Genomic DNA, 23,283 nt, shown 5'->3' with positions numbered 1-23,283 from the left:
GACAAAGGAGAGACCAGGATGACTCTTAGTGATAAAGAATACAGAGCAGGAACAGGAGGAGGAGAAAACAGAAGAAACCTACATGGCTAGGAATCTGCTTTTAACAAAATCTCTCTCCCGCCCTTGACCCTCTCAGGGACCTCCTAGCCAGGTAATGTTCAAGTCACAGTTATACTGTCATGTTCATTCAAGTGACCTTTGCATAATTTTGGAATTATATAATTTATGATAAGTTAGGATATATTTATATATTCTAAATAATGTGTTATTTAAAAGTGTATGTTAGACCTCAGTGTATCTTTCAGGTCTTCTACTTTGCATTTTCTATATTTTTGACTCCCTATTCTAAATTCTTGATAAGTGTGTATAATATATATATATATATATATATATATATATGTTATATATATGTCTAACATATATATATATGTGAGGCTGTGTAATTTCAATAACATTGAAATTATAATCTGTGGAAGTTTTATTCTAAAGAAGACATATTTCTCTAACAGCTAGATGAGATAAACTTTTTCTTCTATTGTTATTGTTAGGATGTAGCAAAAGATTATTTTTATTTAAATAGACAATTTGGATGTACTCAATTTGACATGTAAACAAATTTTGGGTTATTAATATTTAGTTCATAAATAACACATTTCTTTATCGTCCATTTTACTTTCTTTGATGTTTACTATTAGTGAGTTATAGTCTCTGTGAATGCCCAGACAGGGGACACAACACCTTTTGATTCCTGACTTTTAAGTAACATTATGTATGGTTATATCCTACCTTTATAAGTCATCTATTTATATTTTGCTTTGTTAATTGTTATATTATGTAAGTATGATAGACATATGTAGGAATAAAAATAAATGACAAAATGAACAGGAGCTGGGGAGTCTCCTCACCCAGCTTAAGAAATACCAATTAGATTTTTAAATAATTTTCTGATTATTAAAATAATATATATTTTTTTGTATTTTAGAAAGTATAAAAAAGACTAAGGAAGAGGGAGAAAAATCATCTATGATATTATTACCCAAGAGGAACCAATGTAGCATTTGTATAGGTTTCTCTCAAATCTTTTAATGTAGAAAATCATATTGTAGAAACAACTTTGTAACTTGCTTTTTCCTCTTAATATTGGACCATACGTATTTTCTTCTATTACTGTATCATTAGACATCACTTTTAAAAAGCTACAAAATTTCCATTGTATGACTGAATCAAAATTTTTAAGCTGTTCCCTATATTGTTGGACTTGTAAGTTACTTCCAATTTTTCATTATTATAAATATAATCTGATGTGTATCTTTTGCAAAATGACTTTCTGTACTGTGATGCTGTGTGTACTGGGTGTGTAGTGTGTATTCCATCTTCTCTTGGATAGATTCCACACTCATGGAATCACCAGGCCAAAGGAAGTGAACACTCTGAGGTTCTTAAGACATACTGCCAAATTGCTTCCCCCCAAAACTCTAGCAATTAGTATATTTGAGAGCACATCTTCCGCAATACTCTTGTAAACACAAAATCTAGTTATTTTCTGTTTTTAAAAAGCACATGGATGAGAAAGTATGAATGGGGCCATATTCTCCAAAGTATCCTTTTATCTTGAGTCCATGCCCTGTTGATGATAAATATAAACAAAACTAATTTTTTAAATCATAGAGGAAAATTGTGTCGGTGGAGAAATTAATATTAGATAATTGATAGTGGTGATAATTTGATGTGGAGGAGGTGGAAATAAGAGAGTACGAGGATATAAAGACTTATTAGTCAGTGATTCAAGTCACATGCTTTTGTCCTTAATTGTGTGGCTCACTGCACTTACAGAATTTTATAAAATACAAGACTTTAGGATTACAAAATGCACATGAAGACTTTGCATCTCAAAGGTCACTTTTGATGATGTAGGATTTTTCGCCGGCAACTATTTTCTATTAGCATATTGAAGAGATCATACCACTGGTTCCTGGCTACCATTGTGGCTGTTCAGAAATCAACAAGTCTGGGGCTTCCCTGGTGGCGCAGTAGTTAAGAATCCACCTGTCAATTCAGGGGACACGGGTTCGAGCCCTGGTCCGGGAAGATCCCACATGCCGCGGAGCAACTAAGCCTGTGCACCACAACTGCTGAGCCTGTGCTCTAGAGCCCGCGAGCCACAACTACTGAAGCCCGCGTGCCTACAGCCCGTGCTCCGCAACAAGGGAAGCCACCGCAATGAGAAGCCCGCACATCGCAAGGAAGAGTAGCCCCTCTCACCACAACTAGAGAACGCCGGAGCACAGCAACGAAAGACCCAACGCAGCCAAAAATAAATAAATACAATAAATAAATTTATAAAAAAAAATCAACAAGGCCAACTGTCCTTTCTTCAAAGCTAATCTGACTTTTTCTCTGGCTATTCTTCTTCCCTCTCCCCCTCATCCCTCTATTTTTAGTTTTCTTCAGTTTTACTCTGCTGAATGTAGGTGTGGATTTTAAAGTGATCCTTCTTGGTATTAACTTGCCAGTGAGTCAGGGAATAGTATTTTTCATTAGCACTGGAAAAGTTTGTCACTATTTCTTTAAATATTGAATCTCCCCTATTATCTCTTTCCTTGCCTTCTGGGATTTTGATCAAATATATGTTAGATGGAATAGATATTTGAAAGTATTAAGGAATTATTATAAATATTTAGGTGTGATGATATTATAGTCGTTTTCTTTTAAGAATTTATTGTTAAAGAATGTCTATTTTTAAAAAACATGTGTTCAACCTTCTCTCTGTCTCTTCCAGGTTTCTTTCCTCTGTTGTTCATATTTTTGACTCCCTGTTGTAAATTCTTGATGATATATATTCTGAGTTATTTTTAGTTCACTAATCTTCTTCTGCTGTATTCTAGTATCCAATCTGCTGCCAAAGATGTCCATATATATATAATTTATAACAAATATATACAGAGTTTATAATAAATATATATAAATTCTGTTTGGTACCTTAACCAATCTGTCTTATTTCTGTAGTTTTCTGTTGCCTGCAAACATTTTCAATATTGTCATTTATTTTTTTAAACACAGTAAGCAAAGTGGCTTTATAATCTGAGCCTGAGAATTCTGGTATCAGCAGTCTATACAACCTTTTCCTGCTGACCTGTTTTTGGCTGATTCTCCCTCCTATTGTCTTGCTTTCTTGTGAGCTTGGTTACCTATAAGCGCGCATTTGCCACTGACCTTGAAAAGTGCCTGTGAGGTTTTCCTGCAGCCTGAGATGAATATGCTTCCTCCTTGGCATTTTGCATTTGCCAGTTAGATTCTTGGAAACTCCATTACTTGGAAACGAAGTTAAACCAAATTTAAGGCTTGACTTTCTCTGGCTCCCTCAGATTGTATGTGCCCAAAATGCAAATGCCTGTGAGGACTGGTCTGTGGCCAATTTTCTATGGGATTTTTTTTTTCTTTTCCTTCTTCCTCCTGTTCTGCTCACCTCCAAGTAGCATTTTCTAGTCTCTTGTTGTTGTGATGCAGAAGGGCGTATTTAGTTCTGCTTAACTCACACTGATGCCGTTGCACTTTGGGGTTAAAAGCTATAGGGAAAGTCTTCCAGAACTGCCTTCCCTGCTGGACTTGACCTCTGTCCCTCCTACCCGAGCAGGGCTAACAACCTTGGTCAGCTGGGTGCTGTCTTCAATTCCCCTGCGGCATAGGCAGTTTTGACTCCCCACTCCCACCACCTCTTCCAAATATTATTCTGAAAACAGTCTTTTATCCAAAAAACTAGCCAGAGAGTCCCGCTTGTCATGTCTTTTCAACTTTTCAATTTTTTTAACAGGATCCAACTAACCTAACCCTCCATTTTGAGAAACAAGAAGTCTTCTGCTAAAAAATTTTAACTTTGTAATTAGCAAAAAGTAGAATAAGTAAGAGATTTTTGCTTTGGGAATCTGACAGTAGAAATGTAGATGAGTGGCAGCTTGACTTTACTAAAGGATAAAATGTTCATGATACGATGCAATGTTTATTATTAATGATTAACAACATAAATAATTTCAATTGGCATCATTAATCTGTAACACTGTCTGTAACACCATATGAAATTCCACCTACAGCTGCCTCCCTTTCTAGACACCTGATACCCAATTGGCAAAAGTGTTTTGAATAATCAGATGGTGTCATCAACTAGTATCTAATCACATAAACTTCGGCTTCCATTTTCTCAGGGCTGAAATAAGAAGGTTGAACTCTGACCTCTGAAATGAGAAGGTCACTTCAGTTCAAAGAGTTATCTGGCTCTTTCAGAGCCAATAATCTGGGCTAACAACATTTCAGCTCTTTTCTCTGGAGAAGGAAGAGAAAGATAGGTTTATCCAGTTACTAGTTTTTTTCCTCTCCTCAGTCCAAAAAAAAAAAAAAAAAAAGAAGTTTGTAGCAGCAAACAAAAATAAATCAATACAACAATACAGAAAAATATATTGAGATTTTAAAATGAGAGGAAGAAATAAAGAGATGAAAGCATTACTCCATAATGTCCTATAGTTGGGTCATGAAGTCTATGCAGGACTTTGCAGCATTTGCTAACTTAAGGAAAACATATACTATATTTTGTATATATTTAGTCGTTCATACACTAAACAGAAAGCTCCCACATAAATGAGATTTCTAGTACAGAAAAGACTTCAAGTATATATAGGCATTACTATGTTTTTATTCTGCAGTCACAGTTTTAGCAGATATCCACTGAGTTTAATGCTAATTGAGGTTCTACTATATATTGTCTATTTCAAATAGCATAGAAAAGATAGCACATCTTGCCTGACCCACTGATTGAGCTTGATTTTGGACTTATCACCAATCTCCATAAGAACACCTCACTCAAAGAAAGGATTTGTAATTCCAACCCCCTTAATTTTCAAAGAATGCTTCCCTCAAAGAAAAACCATAAAAATTTAGAACATCCTAAAAAGAATTTAAGTTCTGTAATCTGTCTTTCCTATCTACATTCAATCAGGAGAAAGGCAGTTAATAGCAACTGTATTGAGGGGATATGGGAACATATGTATATGTATAACTGATTAAATTTGTTATAAAGCAGGAAAAAAAAATGTCCACTCAGTTCCAAAAAAAAAAAAAAAAAGCAACTGTATTACATGCTGGAAGGTCAGTTCTAATGCATTACAAGATGATCTTGAACCATCTGACATTTTAAGTGCATTTAAAATTTTCTGTCTTGATATTTTGTGACTCCACTGGGCTAGCTACTGTTGCCAAGGCAATATGGGTTACTGCAGGGATACAAAGGGGTTTTTGTTTGTTGTTTTTTAAATATTAACATGACAAACATGGAAAAAGTAAATATGGAGAACAAATTCAGCCCCTTTTCTCTTCAAAATGCATGCAGTACAGATCCTCTGATCATATACCTGATTAAAAAATACAAAGACTCATGAAGTGGCTTTCCCAACTGGTACAGAGACCTTCTCCCAACCAGTGGGGCAGCTACCACCAGAGTCCTCTTCTCATTCTTTGCTCTGGATTGAGGCCCCTCTGAAAATGTGGGACATTGATTATACACAATATTAACTACCCACCTCCAACATGTTTATCTCCAGATGGAAAAATCCTTTCTTTATGTAAATAAAGGTGGCGGTAAAGGTCCACAGTGTTACATTTCAGGGAACTTGTGAAGAGAAGACAGAGAAATGCATGGTGCAAATCATATAAATACATTCAGTTGGGTTGCAAAAGGCTCAAATGCAGATGAGAATAAAGATTCCAATTAACCCTTTTTTTCCTCTGTGATTATTCCTTCTAGTCAATATAATCTAAAGCTGTTCAGACACTATGATGGACTCCAATCATCTGATGATGGGATGAATCAAAGCCTCTATTTTCTGGAATACTACATGAAACTTTTCTGGAAACAGATAACAGCTTTGCTTCCTACTAACTGAAATGCAGTATTTTAAAGTCAGAAGTCTACATGCAGATGAAGAAACCCTGTAGTACACGGCACTTTTTAATCAAAGTCTTCCAAAGCAAGGTCTCCTTAAGACAAACCAATGATTCAAGCAAAATGCCATGTTGCTACCAGAGACCTGGAAATAAACAGGAAGTCTTTTAAGCACAATTAAAAAACAACTCACAAACCTCAGAGCACCTATTTTTAAATAAATATTTAGAAGCTCAAGGCAAGTGCTTGTCTCACGCTGGGAAGCACACTGGACCCCATCGGCTCCTGCTCCCAGTAAATGAGGCTGGGAGTGTGTCTGGAAGAATAAACATGAGACTGAGCGCTCACAGGAACGGTACAGGGTTGATGTCCATGAGCGCTTTCACATGCTGACACGTGAGCAGAACTTTGGTTCCACTGCACGCAAACTCTTCCTCTCCGACCATTTAAAAACTATCCAGGATACAACAGCAACTCCTACTGTGGATGGATACTTCCACCCAGTTTTGATGCGGTTTCAGTTTGATCCCGTGAAACCATCAGAACCTCCCACCAGAGATTAATGAGGAGATTCTGGCCTTTATTAGTGTGCACAATTAACACAGGCGACCTGGCTGTACTTGCCAACCTTCCTGCTACTTTTTTTTTTTAATTATTTAATTATTTAATTATTTTTGGCTGCGTTGGGTCTTTGTTGCTGAACGCAGGCTTTTCTCTAGTTGTGGCGAGCAGGGGCTACTCTTCATTGGGGTGCACGGGTTTCTCATTGCAGTGGCTCCTCTTGTTGCAGAGCACGAGCTCTAGGCGCTCGGGCTTCAGCAGTTATGGCGCGTGGGCTCAGTAGTTGTGGCTCCTAGACTCTAGAGCGCGGGCTCAGTAGTTGTGGCACACGGGCTTAGTTGCTCCGCGGCATGTGGAATCTTCCCGGACCAGGGCTCGAACCTGTGTCCCCTGCATTGGCAGGCGGATTCTTAACCACTGTGCCACCAGGGAAGTCCCCTCCTGCTATTTTTATCCACCTCCCTACATGTGAGCACCTTTGACCTACTCTGAGCTCAGACCCCCTGATCTATTAGAGTGACTTTGTCAGTCCTTCTTTAAAAATGAACAGGCAAGGGGCTTCCCTGGTGGCGCAGTGGTTGAGAGTCCGCCTGCCGATGCAGGGGACACTGGTTCGTGCCCCGGTCCAGGAAGATCCCACATGCCGCGGAGCGGCTGGGCCCGTGAGCCATGGCCGCTTAGCCTGCGCGTCCGGAGCCTGTGCTCCGCAGGGAGAGGCCACAACAGTGAGAGGCCCGCGTCCCGCAAAGAAAAAAAAAAAAAAAAAAAAAGAACAGGCAATAAAACGAATTTAATCTAGAAGCAGCAGCTCAGTAAGGGAAATGAAAACATCAGAAGTTATCTAATCACAGCCACAGCCATCCAGGGCTCTGTCTTATCTGCTGGGTAATAAAAATGGGACCTTCCTAAACTTGAAGGGCATCAAATAAAATAAGTAATAAAGTTGTTGCTTGCCTCTGGCTCTTGGGGGGATTGCTATGCCGTTTAACCAGTGTATACGAACTACAAAACACTGTCATGGGTTTGAAACACCTATGTTCTAGAAAAGTTTTTTGGGGGGTGCAGGGGGAAGGTTGTTTCCACATAAAGCAAAAATTGAAACACAAACACCTTTGAGAACAGGGATTGTTAAGAGGGCAGCGGAAGGAAGGAATGGGCAGAAAAGAATATCTCCTCTGAAGTTAGGGTAGTTTTTCCAGAAGAGTAGGGTTCAGTCTCAGTTCAAGGAGAACACTTTTAAATACCTTGGACAGCTCAAAACTGCTATTTGGGGAACCAAGAACCAAGTGAGCCAGAATAGAGCAGTGCTTTAAAACTCCTGGCAAAGCAGCAAGAGGATGAAGAGTTGGTTTTGCATAGCTCTGAACACAGGAGTAAAGAAGCAGACGCACCTCTTCCCAAAAGGCGCCGGAACCCTACGGCATCAATGGATCCGTCGCGGGGGCGGGGGGGCGGGGGGTATTTCTCAAAGTCTCCCGGGGCACTCACCCCTCCCTACCCCGCCCCACTACTCCGTCCACCCTTCCTCCCTCCACCTCCAGGACCCGCCCCCCCCCGGGGGTGTGCAGCACTTCTTAAGCTCTAGCCCCCAGGGGCCACCTCTGCAGCCCGGACTCTTCCTGGAGCTCGGCAAGTTCTGGGACTGAAAGCCAGGCTTGCACGGCCGCCAGGGGCCACTCGGGCCTGGAGGTCGGGGGGTGGGGTGCGCGTGGGGGAACTAGAGCCTTAAAGGCCACCCACTTCCTTCGAGGGGATGAGGAACGCATCTTCCTCACAGTGCTTTTCAGGGGCCAGCCCGCTCCTCACTCGAAGGTGGTGATCAATACTCACTCGACGCGGCTCTACCCACCTCCTAACTGTGCCCCCTGGACTCCGCCCCAAGGGTCCTCTGGCGTCTGTGACGGCGCGGGTCTCGGCCTCTTCAGTCGGCTCAGGCCAGCGCTTCAGGGGTCCCTCCAGTCCCCTCCCCCGTTCCCTCCGCCCTCCGGCACTTTCTCCAACCGAGGAAGGAGCGGAGAGGAACCTGGCTGAATCAATGGACTTGCGAGCCTATGGATGAGTTTTAAACCCGAGAGCCAATTAAATATTGGAACCTACTGTAAGGGCGGGGAAGGGGAGGTTAGGAGGCGGAGACACTGAGTCCCACGGCGGCGGGTCCAGGCCCGGAACCCAGCACAGCCCTCCCTCGGCCCTTCCCTGCCGTCAGGACGAGGGGCGCTGCCACCCCAGCCGGGACTCTGCGCCTCCCCGCCCCCGATTCCCCTCAGGACGCGCAAGTCGGCCCCTCCCCACTCACGCCGGGCCGAGCAAGCCGAGCGGAGGGCAGGGGCGAGACGAAGGGCCAAAGTTCCCCGGCCTAAGACGCCGCGCGCAGCTCTTCCTACACAGCAGCTGCGGCTCCAGGCGAACGCCTGCGCCTCAAAGGTTGGTCTCGCGCCGCAGCCCGGGACGGGTGCAGGGCCCACACCCTCTTACCTGACGCGCGGCCCCGAGGGCGGACTGGGCTTCCGCCCGCCGGGTCCGTCCCCAGGGCGGCGTGGCGGCCGTGGGCGGGGTCGGCGGTCGCGCCGCCCTCCCCGCGGGCGCCGGGGCTGCTCAGCGCGGGCGGAGGAAAGAGATGCCCCAGCCGGGAGTTCGGGCTCCGCGGGCACCGGGTCCACTCCGGGCGGCGGGGACGGGGCCGCTCGGCCCTTAGTCACTCAGGGCGGGAGGTGGGGGCACCGGGGAGCGGGAAGGGGGAGTGGGGTGCCGGCGGGCGGCGGGCGGCGGGCGACGGCTTCTCAGCCGAGTTTCTACCTTCTGACGAAACCCGCGCTCCCCCTGGCCTGGGCGCGAGCGCCCCCTGGAGGCCCCGGCGGAGGGCGTGGCCTGGAGCGGAGCGCGCCGCCTCGCCCCGCCCGGAGAGCGGGTGCCCAGACTTGGGGGCTCCCGCCGCGGGCGGCCGCAGCCCTGCTTCCACGCCTGGCCCCGTCGCTCACCCCGGGCGCCTAGGGACACGTCACCCTTAGGACCTCCTCTCCACTTCGGGGTAAAGCGGGAATATCTGGAAGGCGGTGGGAGAGATGCTTCTTTTCACACACATTATAGGAAACGTCTTGGATGGATGCCCAACTGCCACCAAAACCGGTGAGGGTATCGCTCACCTCTGCATCCTCGGTGTCTACAAGAGCGCCTGGCATATGGTAGGAGTCTGGTAATTATTTTTTCATCAAATAAGTGTATGAATAAATGAATGAACGATGCGGCTTTTTTTTTTTAATCCCGTAATGTCTTCCTGAATACATCCACTTCACAAAAAGTATAAGACAGAAAGGCTTAGGGACCACCAATGTTTGAAAATAGATAGAAACACGCTGACTTATGTAAGGGGTAGCCACTGCCACATGTTCTGAAGCACTTTAGAAAGAAAGCGTGGCTTTCCTGTTCCATACTTATTAAAAGTCGAATTCAGACAAATGAGTGCTAGAGGTGTGTATACTGTGCATTGCGTCTGTTTCTGCAACGGTAGATAAACGAGACAGCTACATTCTCTCAGCACAGAGGTATTGTCAGAGTCACAAATTGGACTTCAGAATCCATAAGGTCCAGAAAAGGCTGTCTCTGTCTGACATTAGGATGACATGGAGGATATTACACACAATGTGGACAGAGATACAGGGACATAGGAGGGTCTTCCTCCCCATCCTCTTAAGGCACATCTAACAAGACTTCTCTGACAACCTGGAGGGTGGATGGCAAGAAATAAACTCTTTCTGTCTTTGTTCGAATTCTCACTTCCTTTTATGAAAATAGATTCTATTCCGGATAGAACCCTTTCAGATTTCAGATTTACTTGTTCTTATTCTATTAATAGTTATACAGAATTCAGATATATTACTGTTATTTGGCCCATTTGACTGATGTAATATTGACAAGATGTGATTTATGTGCTCAGAATGACACAGCTGGAGGGCTATTTGACTGTAATTACTTGGGGGTTTTATTACCTTCCCTCCAAAGGGAAGTGTGCAAATGTGAAAGCACCAATTGTTCCCAATTACTTGAGATACTTTCTGTAAATATCTAATCCCTTCCTGTTTTTTTTTTTTTTTTTTTTTTTGCGGTACACGGGCCTCTCACTGTTGTGGACTCTCCCGTTGCAGAGCACAGGCTCCGGACGCGCAGGCTCAGCGGCCATGGCTCACGGGCCCAGCCGCTCCGCGGCATGTGGGATCTTCCCAGACCGGGGCACGAACCCGCGTCCCCTGCATCGGCAGGCGGACTCTCAACCACTGCGCCACCAGGGAAGCCCCCCTTCCTCTATTTTTATTAGCCACATTGAAAGGAAAATGATCAGATGATTGTATAGAATTTTAAAGCGAACAATGTGCCTTTAAAATTGCTTAATAAACAAGTGGTTAAAATATCATCAGAGATGTTATCGGAATTCAGTTAGGATGGTATGTGTCACATCTGATGGACAATGGAATGGTAAATAACAAATCAAATAAGTAAATGCTCACATAGAAAAATACAACATAACATTTTATGAATAAGAGCTTATTGCCATAATAAGATATATAAAATTGACGTCATGGATATAAATAGCAAAAGAAAAACCCCAAAGCAAAACTCTTTTTTAATCAATTTTCTCTCCAGACCAAAAAAAAACCAGCCTAAGAAGTAAAATAAAATTAGGAATTTACCTACTGGTCTGTGTCCTTTCAATGGACACAAAAATTTTAACATGCATTTGGTTGTAGCAGGCTCTTGACCTGTTTAACTAAGGGGAGGTGTTTAATTTTGTTCATGTAACCTGATGTGAATACAGAAGGGCTAGAGCTCTTGAACCTGAAGATATTTCAAACTAAGAAGTAGCAACAAATCTACAGTTTACTCGTGCTTGTTAGATTGAATTGCTGTGGTACACGGAGCTCATTGGAAGAGCAGTTGGCTAGTTGTCCCCTTCGGACAGTTTGTACCAAGTGGGTGGACATCCTGGAAATATTCAAAAGTATCCTAGAATCTCAGGGTGGCAGAGTACCTTCCATACCAATGAGTAGCCCACATGTACTTACAAATGGGCAGTTCAGTGACCAAATTGTTTGTTTAATTATTGTATCAAAGCATAATCTAAACAGTGACCAAATTATTTGTTTAATTATTGTATCAACGGAGGGGTGGGATAAGGAGGGTGGGAGGGAGGGAGACGCAAGATGGAAGGGATATGGGAACAGATGTATATGTATAACTGATTCACTTTGTTATAAAGCAGAAACTAATAAAAAATTATTGTATCAAAGCATAATCTAAACAGTGATATAGGCATATGGCCAAGTAATTCATGGTGTTTAGTAATTTATCTATGGGAGACTTGGCCCTGGAAAATAGTCCCCTCTAACCTACTTGATTTTAGGAATTTAGGAACATAACGAGACCATGTGATTATGCACTGGGTTGACTTTACTGTTCTGTCACCCCACCACTTACATATGCCCTAATTTTTGTTGCACATGTGGGCTTAGGGATTTTACAAATAGAAGAGACATTGTAGTATTTTCTTCCACCTCAGTTCCTTATATTACACATGTAGTGGTTAGAAATAGAACAAATGTGACCATTTGCTGGTCACAGTGCTAGGTGATTGGGAAAAAAAAAAAAGATGACCCCTAATCTCTCCTAATTATACACATTTATCTATACAACTTAGATAAATGAAATATTAATATTCCATACGCACCATATGAAACCCATCATTCTTCCCTTACTGTTAACTCCCTGGATAGTTTATATATCCTGATACCTGTTGTTTGGCTTCTTTCCTCTCTGGTTTCCACTTTTTTATTTAATTGATGTTCAAGAGCCTACTGAAACAGACACACAAGAACTGAATGGACTTTCTCAGGCAGGAATTTCTTATGTAAAGTGGCCTCTCACTGAACTATGGTTTTGCTCAGCCACCAGACTTACAGAGTGCAGCTGACTCTGTGAAAAGGCTCTGTCACTGGAACCAACCCAAGTGCCAATGCAGGGGCTCATTCATTTACTGAGAGCACCCACTGAGAGGAGATCCTTTTCCCAACACAGTTTAATAAGACATGATGTTCAAACCTGAGTACTCAAGACAGCTTTTAAAAGAATAAAACATCCTCTGAGAGATCCAAAGACCCAATGTAAAAACACTCATATTTTATTCTATAAAAAGATGTTTCAATTGTAAATGATCACTGCAAAAGCAATGGTTTATAAGAGGGAGTGGTTTCTGCAACTGGGCCTTCTATATGGAAATGATGAATATTTGGTTACCCTTTGAGCCCCTCCTATGGTTATTATTTCCCCTCCCGGAGTTGAGGAACTTTTATTATTTTCTATTCCCATTTCCCAAAGAATTGCAGATGTGCTTGGTAGGACAGATACCTGAGGGAAGTGCATAGGCTTAGAACAAAAACAAAAACAGCCTTTATGCTATTAGTACAAGGGGAAATTAAAAGTTACCCCCCATAAAAGAATTTATTGTGCTAAAACTATATGAGAAACTCTGAGTGGAACTTTGGTTACCAGGGAAGAGACAAGTCGCTTCTTGGGGAAGGGGTGACATCACCAAGAATGTAGTGAGAATAAGAGAAGATAAATGATGGCTGATCTAGGAATCTGCAGTTGGGAGTGAGATGAATAAGCCAACTTCCAAACTCTCTCCTGCTCAGGAGTGGTATCAGTGTATTGCTCACTTAGTGTAGTTCTAGGGACCATGGAACAGGGTAACATTTTGGAGAAAGGGAATCAAAAGGCTCTATCCTATTGAAGATGCCAAAAGGAGGATTTAAAATAAGTGTTCCATTTGACTATATTTTCAAACACACTTTCTCAAAAACAAAAAGCAGGACACCTTGTTTAGAAATCATTTACACACATATATTGCAAAAGGTAACAAAATATATATTTTGTTACCAAAAAAAAAAAGATAATATACAGGAATGCTTGTATATGAAGAGGAAGTAGTTAGAAAGATACATATAAAAATGTTAAGAGTGGTTACCTTTGGGGAGCAGGAATGGGGCTGGGGACTAGTGTGGGAGTGAGTACTTGCTTCTCACTTTATATATTCCATATTTGAAAAAAAATGTTCACCTGAAGTGGGTATCCTTTTTTTTAATTTGGGGTTTTTTTGGTTTGCTTTTTTTCTTGTGCTTGAGACTTAAAAATTGAAGTATAGTTGATGTATTTCAATACAAAAGGTATCGTTTTTATAATAATTAAACTTCTAAAAATATTTCTTTGTGTACCTGATCTGTGCAAGAACAGAAGGCAGAAGAGGTGTTAGAACAATGTAAGAGTGACATCATAGTGTCCAAATGTGTTTGGATGCAGAATGTCATTGATAATCATGTTTGACTAATAAATACTGGTATTAAGATTACTTCTGATTTGTAAGCTCTTAATTACAGATACTAAAAAGGGGTGATAACTAATTGTCAAAAATCAGAAGCAACCAAGATGTCCCTCGATAGGTGAATGGATAAACAAACTATAGAATATCCATACAATGGAATATTATTCAGTGATTAAAAAAAAAACTATCAAGTCATGAAAGACATGGAAGAACCCTAAATGCAAACTGCTAAGTGAAAGAAGCCAATCTGAAAAGGCTACATACCATATAATTCCAACTATATGACATTCTGGGAAAGGCCAGACTATAGTGACACAAAAGATCAGCAGTTAGGGCTTCCCTGGTGGCGCAGTGGTTGAGAGTCCGCCTGCCGATGCAGGGGAAGCGGGTTCGTGCCCCGGTCTGGGAGGATCCCACATGCCGCGGAGTGGCTGGGCCCGTGAGCCATGGCCGCTGGGCCTGTGCGTCCGGAGCCTGTGCTCCGCAACGGGAGAGGCCACAACAGTGAGAGGCCCACATACCGCAAAAAAAAAAAAAAAAAAAAAAAAGATCAGCAGTGGCCAGGGGTTGGGAGAGGGATGGATAGGTGGAGCACAGGGGGTGTTTAGGACAGTGGAACTATTCTGTATGCTACTGTAATGATCCATACATGATATTCATTTGTCAAAACCCATAGAACAGTGCAATACAAAGAGTGAACCTTAATGTAAACTATGGACTCAGTTAATAGTAATGTAGCTATATTGACTGATCAATTGTAACAAACCTACTGCACTAATGCAAGATGTTAAGAGGGAAACTGGGGAGGCAAGAAGGTACACATGGAATTCTCTGGACTTTCTGCTCAATTTTTCTGTAAAACTGAAGCTGCCCTTTTAAAAAGTCTATTTATTTTTAAATAACTTAATGTTGGCTTTTAATATTTATATGTAATAATAAATGGCCAATAATAACATAATATAATTGAAAACTATCATTTCAAAACCAAGCCAGGACTATGATGCCCTAATCATGTTTTATAAGGTAAGGCACTGAATGCCTTCCTTCCTTATCTAGTTTGTATATACAGCTATCTGGGGACCGGTCCAGGTCTTGCCTGGATCGGAGCTGGCGCGGACCTGATGCGCCCTCATCCACTGGCACGGCCTTGGCAAGAGCTGGCCTCGGGCGCCCTCCATCGCCAGGATCCCTCTGATTCTCACTAGGGTGCCGGGCACCAGGGGCAGCTCCCACGTGCTGGCAGGTGCCTCTTCTATCTGGTTGGTGATCACTGTGGCCACCCGGCCGGGCCCACGCATCCCACAGCGCCGGCTCCACCTGCCAGCCCAGCGCCGCGTGTGGCCACTGGCCATGCATACCACACCCCGGCACCAGGGATGGTGAAGATGCTGAGCAAGCGGGTCTGCTCTGAGCCCCGCTCTGCGAACGGCAGCCGGGGCTAATAGGGTGCAGGGGCAGGCGCCCGGGAGGCTGGGAAGCAAGCCCCGCACTGGTTTGTTTCCCTGCCTCCCTGCCCAGCTAAGGGCCGCAAACCCGCAATGCAACAGACGCGCTTCGACACCAATCTAGACTTTCAGTCTGTCATTCTTAAAGCCTGGGTGGCAGTGCTTGTAGCCTAAAAATAAACTCCCGCTTCCCTTGGGGGCATTGGGATTTATTCTATTTAAATTGCACAGACTGTTTTCATTCCTCAGGGTATGAAGCATTGAAGGCTGAAATATGCTTCTCAGCTCTTTGCCTGTATTTGTTTTAGTGATGGAGTCACCCTTGCAACACACGCCGCTCCCATGGCAACTGCCAAAAAACAAGATCAGACTTCCACTGGAGTGGGGAAAGGAAGCCTCTCAAGAAAGCCAAGAGCTGCTTTCTTCCATGGGTGTGACTCTCCCTTTTAGGGCCTGGTCAGGAAGGGAGGGCCTGGTGAGCAGGACTTGAAGAAAGACCAGCATGACAAGGATGTTTTCATGATGAAGTCCTGCATGGTGCCAACTCAACTGAAAAAAACTTTGAAGTATGCCCTTCTCTTTGGGTTAGAAGGAAATGTTGGAATTAAGAGTTAATGCTTATTTCAAACAGTTACATGAGAGGAAAGTATTGCACCTTAGCTCGTATTCACACAATTGCATGCAGTGTCCTTGATATTATAAATAGATAGATATGGCTAGATATATAGATGGATATATACATATACACAGTGCATACAATAAAATGCACATATAATTTATATAATTGTTGCATATAATTATATAATGTTCCATTTATTTTGAAACTTTGTACTTCTGAGCAGATATTGTTTGGAAAACACTTGCAGCACTTAATATAACACTTTCTTATATTAAATACAGAGTTGAGGTTCAAGAGTCCTTTGGATCCAGCCTGAAAAGCAAGGCTTCATTTCCTTCTAACAGAAGAGTTCTCAACCCTATTAGACCTTGTGCTCACTTTTATCACAAATATTTTGTAATGCCTCCTTAACTGTCCTAAAATGCAATTCATAGGTAATGTCATTTACCTACAACATAATTTTTAAAAAATCAATACAATGCTTTAATGCTCTAACTAAAATATAAAGGAGAAATAAAAGGTAAGTCATTAATAATAATACGGGGGGCTTCCCTGGTGGCACAGTGGTTAAGACTCTGCCTGCCAATGCAGGGGACATAGGTTCGTTCCCTGGCCCAGGAAGATCCCGCATGCCGTGGAGCAACTAAGCCCGTGCACCACAACTACTGAAGCCCGCGCTCCACAACAAGAGAAGCCACAACAATGAGAAGCCCGGGCACCACAACGAAGAGTAGCCCCCGCTCGCTGCGACTAGAGAAAGCCCGTGCACAGCAACGAAGACCCAACACAGCCAAAAATAAAAACAAATACATAAATTAAAAAAAAAGAATAAATTGTCTAAAATAATAATAATAATACGGTACAGGGACACGATGTAGAGTCCCTTACATGTAGAGTCACATATGAAAGTGACAGCCACAAATGAAGGCTGATATAGGTGTCTCATATTGGCAAGTAAAATATCCCAAATTGGTGATAGCATTTTCTGAAATGACAACTAACTCTTAGTAAAGCAAGCAAAACAAAGTGTGATCTTCCTCTTTTTACACTGTAGTTGCATTCATGAAATTCAGTGTATATTAAAACCATGCAAAAAATATTTTGTGTAAAATAAGTTGGGTTCTAGGCTCAGATAATCATAAATAGGGTGTTCATTTTATGTGACTTTCTTACACAAATATCTGATGGGGTATGCAAAAGGTGACAGAACTGTCCCACACCAAAAGCACTACCCAAATATTGTGACAACTAATCCTCTCTCCCACACAGATTTCCAAAACATTCCCTAGGGGTAATTCCAAACCACCCTACCTTTGAAACCACTGTTCTAAAGACAGAACTCCAATAGGAACATAATGTTAATGTACTTCATAAACTGACTTGAGATTTGAATCAAAGAATGGAAGGCAAAATTGCTGAAAAAGAGACTGTCTTAAAGTCAAAGGGTGGTAAACTGATCACAATGAAAAGAGTAACTTCCTAGAACTTGCCACTTCAAGAGAGGCTGAAATGACTTGCATATTCACAAACAAAAAAGGGCTAGGTCTCCAAAAGCTTTTCTAAGCATTTTATAAGTGCAGCTGGTCCCAAGGCAAGGTGATGCCTTAGGAACTCAGTCATGGGGAATAATACAGTAGCAAAAAAGGAGGCCAGCGATGAGCTGAATGAAATTGGGGCATGAGATGCAGAATTCTCAGCTTCTCCATCTCCAAACAGCTGCCTGTCTGTAGAAACCATGTCAAGCCAGCTCGAGCACAGCATCTCTTCTGCAGGGTTAAGTGCCATTTGCTTGTATGCAAAAAACACAAATTCCAAGCAGATTCTATATGCTGTCTACCAAATAGTGACACGGAGTTGTGCAAAGAAGGAAGACTGAATTAAGAGGAAAGAGATGAGGCAAGAATTCTCAACCCTGGCTGCACACTGATATTGGAAAACCTTTAAAAAATATGAATGGTTAGGCCCATCCCTTTGGAATTCATTTTCTTTCGTATGGGAACTAAAATATTGCCTGCCATATCAGTAAACAAAGGATGTTGCAGCCATCAAGCAAGCACATTACAGCCGCCCGGAGGGTGAGCGCTGAGGGAACTCAGGATGGAGGCAAACAGGCTGCCGAATGCCAAGCACATCTAGCAGTCGGCTGCTGCAGCCACCCCTGATGGTACATCTGAGGAAACTCAGGAGAGGAAAACACAGGATACTGGCCCCTGATAGCTGAGGTGCATACCAAAGGAATGATTTCAGTGAGCCCAGACTCTTGCACCTTCCCGTACAGAGAAAAGCACTAAATCCCTTAATTTGAGATAACTGGTTTTCTTATTTTTTTTTCCTGTGGCATTATTTTTTTGAATTTTATTTTATTTTTTATACAGCAGGTTCTCATTAGTTATCTATTTTATACATATTAGTGTATATATGTCAATCCCAATCTCCCAATTCATCTCACCGCCACCGCCCCCTTGTTTTCTTTTATTAACAGTAATCTTTTGATGTTCTGAATACCTGCTCTTTTGTTGTAAAAACTCCTATATATCCTAGCTATCCCCCCACCCCCCCTTGCCTCTTGGGAACAGTTTCTCAGCATTATCTGAGATGCTGTGTCCCGGGCTTGAAGTCCTCAGAATGTCCACCGAATAAAATATAATGCACAACTTTTAGGTGGTGCATTTTTTTTCAGTTGACGAGTAACTATTAGCTGACTTTACTTAGTTTTATGTCCTTAATTTTGTATACTATCTGTCCCCCATGAGATTATTTTTGCGAATTACCTGTACATTTCAATAGTTTTCTCCTTCCGAATTCAGGGCTCAGGATACTTATAACAATCTTGTTATGAAATAGAAACCCAGTGACCCTACATTAATTTCATTATCCAATATCCCCTCCACTCAACCTCCCACTCATCGAAGCTAAAAGCTGCCTGTGTAGTCCCATCCCCTTCTCCCTCTAACTCACATTCTCCTAACCATGAATCTACCATCACATTTTCAGTGCAATCTGTGGACAAAAACATGCTGCCTGCCATTTCAGTAAACAAAGAATGTTGCCTGCCATCCTGGTAAACATTGAATTCTGCCCCCCATCAAGCCGTGAGCCGCAGCAGCTGCCGCCCTGCCCACTCCGCGGTGCGCCCTGAGGGGATTCAGGGTGGGGAAAACAGGAGACCAGCCTCAGGTAGTGAAGATGCATCTCAGGGCTTCCCTGGTGGCGCAGTGGTTAAGAATCCACCTGCCAATGCAGGGGACAGGGTTCCAGCCCTGGTCCAGGAAGATCCCACATGCTGTGGAGCAACTAAGCCCGAGCGCCACAACTACTGAGCCTGCGCTCTAGGTCCCTCGGGCCACAACTACTGAGCCTGTGTGCCACAGCTACTGAGCCTGTGCTCTAGGTCCCTCGAGCCACAACTACTGAGCCTGTGTGCCACAACTACTGAGCCTGTGTGCCACAACTACTGAGCCTGTGCTCTAGGTCCCTCGGGCCACAACTACTGAGCCCGTGTGCCACAACTACTGAGGCCCACGTACCTAGAGCCCATGCGCTGCAACAAGAGAAGCCACCGTAGTGAGGAGCCCGCGCACGGCAATGAAGAGTAGCTCCTGCTCGCCGCAACTAGAGAAAGCCCTTGCGCAGCAACAAAGACCCAACACAGCCATAAATAAATAAATAAATATATTTATTTATTTATTTATTTTTAAAAATGCATATCAAAGGAATATTTTCAATGAGCCCAGGCTCTTGCATATTCCCATACATAGAAAAACACTAAAATAATAAACTGGAGATGTCTGTTTGTGTGATTAGCAGTAATCTTTTGATGTTTGACTACTTGTTTGTTTTTTCCCCCAGCAAATACTCCTATGTGTATCCTGGCTCCTCCCTTACCTCTTCTGGAGCAGTTCCTCAGAGCTACCTAAGAGGCTGTTTCCCAGGCTATAGTCCTCAGTAATGGCAACGAATAAAACATAACTTTCAAATTTTAGGTTGTGGGCTTTCTTTTTCCATCGACAAATCTGTTCCCATCTCAATCGATACAGTTAGCTTAACTTGTTCCATACTGATATGTATCTAGACACAGCATTCTGACTTCATTGGTGGGAGTAGGACCCCAGCATCAATTTTACAAGCTCATCAGGTGATTCTAATGTGCAGTCAAGGTGGAGAACACTAAACTGGAAACTGGAAACAAAACTCCCTTTAGCCAGTCCAGAGATTTTACAAAGTAATTAAATACATATGGGTGCTTCCAGAAAGGAGGTTTGGGCTACGATGTTGTATTCATCCTGGAATATTAACTTCATGGTATGACCTTGGGCTGGTTAATTTATCTAAGACAGTGTCATCTGTCAAAGGAGATTAGTCATAGCCCCTGCCTTATACAGGTGTCAGGCTTAAGTGAGATGATATGTGTAAATCACTTAGCACTGTGCTTGATAGAAAGTATTCAATAAATAGCTGCTATGTCATCATCGTCATCTTATTATTATTATTTAGTAGAATAAAAAATATTGGGGGCTTCCCTGGTGGCGCAGTGGTTGGGAGTCTGCCTGCCGATGCAGGGGACACGGGTTCGTGCCCCAGTCCGGGAGGATCCCACATGCCGCGGAGCGGCTGGGCCCGTGAGCCATGGCTGCTGAGCCTGCGCGTCCGGAGCCTGTGCTCCGCAACGGGAGAGGCCACAGCAGTGAGAGGCCCGCGTAATGCCAAAAAAAAAAAAAATATTGGATTGAAGATTCATACACAACATCGCACTCCGGGAAGAAGTACACATTCTAAAAGGCAAACAAAAAATCATTTCATATTCTTAGAGGGGTTTTCCTTTGAACATAGACGAGGAGGGGACTGAAAAGATTTTCAATGTTCATAACTGAATCCGTTCCCAGTCTTTTTTGACATTTCCAGCCTTGAACCTGTATCTTGCTAATCCTCCTCCACAAAAGCACATACTAGGCTTCATTATTTTCTCTCAGAATATCTTATATCTTAATTTCTATCCATTTATGTTCTATAAATACTAATCCCAGACTTGTGTAGCCAGCACTTTTCTGGCCCTAAGGGCTCCACAAAATGGACTAGGATGTTCATGTATAATGCATAGTCTACCTGGTGCGTGTAAGGGGATAAGGTGATCTGTGGTATTGAGATTGAAAGAACAGGGTGGGAGAGTCAAGCTGTTACTTCACTCCTTTCCTATCACCAGGAACAGAGAGAGAGGGGGCAGAGAGAGAGAGAGAGAGAGAGAGAGAGAGAGAGAGAGAGAGAGAGAGAGAGAGAGGCTTTAGCTCTAAGCCTCTAGTATGGTGAGCTGGGCTAAATGATGTGAAGGATTCACTTGGCCGAGGCTACAGGCAGATCCAAGGGGCTGCCTCCTAACTGTGGGATGAGCAGCCTCTAGGGGCCTCCTTCCTCTAAACCCAGTCCAAGTCACAGCCTCCAGAGCAGCCCAATGTGATGAGGCAAATCCAGGGAAGAAGAGGGGAATGCACTCCCTCCTGAGAGCTAGATCAGAGTGCCTCTAATCTCTCAAATTGTACCTGGCAAGGATCTCATTTGCAAGTGACAGAATCCAACTCTGATAACTTGGGAAGGAAGAACATTATTCAAAGGCTGCTCTGGAGCTCCCACTCCTGTGAGGAGGCTGGAGGAACAGGCTTAGAAACAGAGTCAAAGGACACTGGGCGGCTGCTTAGAGACAGGGTCAAAGGACACTGGGCGGCTGCTTAGAGACAGAGTCAAAGGACACTGGGAGGCTGCCAGAACCACAAGCCAGTCCAATGAGGACACCACTGCTGCTGTCACCTACACAAGACCCCCCGCAGCTTGTCCACCACTGATGCTGGCATGAGATAGCGGGCGCTGCTTCAGGCATTACTGCCACCGCCTTTGGGAACTTGACCTTGCTCCCCCAGCTGCCCTCCCCACCTCCTGTAGGGGGTTTCTCCACCACCCTGCTTCTTGAAGTGGTGCAGCCCTCAAGCAGAAGCAGCTTCAGACTACCATGCTGGGCCGGCCTGGTGGAGGAGAAAGCAGTTCCCCAACGGACTGAATCTCTAAACAGAGACCCCACGCCTATGACACTTAAAGTAAATACCCCTGCCTCTGACAGGGACGCACCAGCATTCCAACCCCTGAAAGCTACGGTGGGAGAGGGCTGTGAGGAGGGCTGCTGTCCACATTCTTGGAATGATTCCTCCATGCATGACGTTTCTAGGGAAAAAAGGCGTATTGTGTTTTAAAAACAAGTATTTTCATAGATTGGGAAAGACATGATTTTTGTTGTTGTTATGTAACTGCGGTCTCCTTTTATGTTTTCTTTTCCAAAGAAAGTTAAAACCTTCATTTGATTTGGAGTAGAAGATGTTGTTCTGATTGGACCAGTCAAGTTCCAGCTATGAGAGCCTGGGATGAACGCTCTCTGAATCTCTTGGCAGCAGCTTTCGGACTCCGTTAAGTGGGGAGCACAGAACTGCCCTGAGTAACTCCCACAGGTGTTTTCAAATATGTGTAAACATAGCAATAATATCATTTCATTATTAATGAAAGTACTTCAAGTACATCGAAGGAACAGTTTTTCTGTTGTGTTTGAATTAGTCTGCTAAAGATACATTCTACATGGAGCAGGATGAAACAGAAAACAAAGCCCCAGAGCCTGGAGCTTTCTGACTAATAGAAGCACCTACATAATAATGTAAGAAGTCAATTAACACAAGCCGAGTGAGTTCACTTACTTCGGTAGGCAAATTCCAATTTCTTCAATCAGCATAGTCTATAGTACAAAAAATTAATTCAATGCTTTTATAATAGCGTGGTCATCTTATTCTGTGACTTATTCTGTGACTGAAAGTCACATTTCCTGGCGATTGAATGAGAGCTAAGTTTTTAACAGTTAAGTATCCCATGGATTATCTTGAGAAGCCTGTTTCTACTCAATAAATATAACAATAGTTGATTAGGTATAGAATTCTAAATTGCAAGCAATATTCTTTCAGATTTTGGAAGATATTACTCCAATGTTTTTTTGCTTCCAAGGTTACTATTGAGAAGTCAGAAGCCTTTCTGTTTCCTAATATTGGGTATCCTACTACTTCTTCCTGTCTGGAAATGAATAATTTCTTTTTACCCCTGGATTTCTGATATTTCACAAGAATATGCCTCAGAGAGGATATATTGAGCTAAGTACCTAGGGCTCTTACCGTCTGGCAACTTACATCATTCAATTCCAGGAAATTTTCTTGAATTTTTTCTTTGATTATTTTCTTTCCTCCTTTTTCTTTCTTCTTTCTTTCTTTCTGGAACTTCTGTTATTCAATTGTTTGATCGCCTGGATGGTCGTATGGTTTTTTTTTTTCTTTTCATCTTT

At 42.9% G+C, this 23,283-nt stretch overlaps 1 long non-coding RNA gene across 2 annotated transcripts; it reads left to right on the top strand.

Moving 5' to 3' along the window:
* Positions 1 to 8,762: 8,762 nt before the first annotated feature.
* Positions 8,763 to 19,861, top strand: LOC307068635. 2 transcript variants are annotated; one of them, XR_013811463.1, is made up of 3 exons: positions 8,763 to 8,914; positions 9,578 to 9,672; positions 19,773 to 19,861. It is a non-coding gene; the product is annotated as an uncharacterized lncRNA (long non-coding RNA). The 2 variants fall into 2 exon arrangements; XR_013811464.1 differs by lacking the exon at positions 19,773 to 19,861 and adding an exon at positions 10,633 to 10,854.
* Positions 19,862 to 23,283: the final 3,422 nt, after the last annotated feature.

Source organism: Hyperoodon ampullatus (assembly GCF_949752795.1).
Source record: "Hyperoodon ampullatus genome assembly, chromosome: 20".
Taxonomy (NCBI): Eukaryota; Metazoa; Chordata; class Mammalia; order Artiodactyla; family Ziphiidae; genus Hyperoodon; species Hyperoodon ampullatus.
The sequence above is the reverse complement of the archived record's forward strand: the minus strand, read 5'-3'. Positions and strand labels throughout refer to the sequence as shown.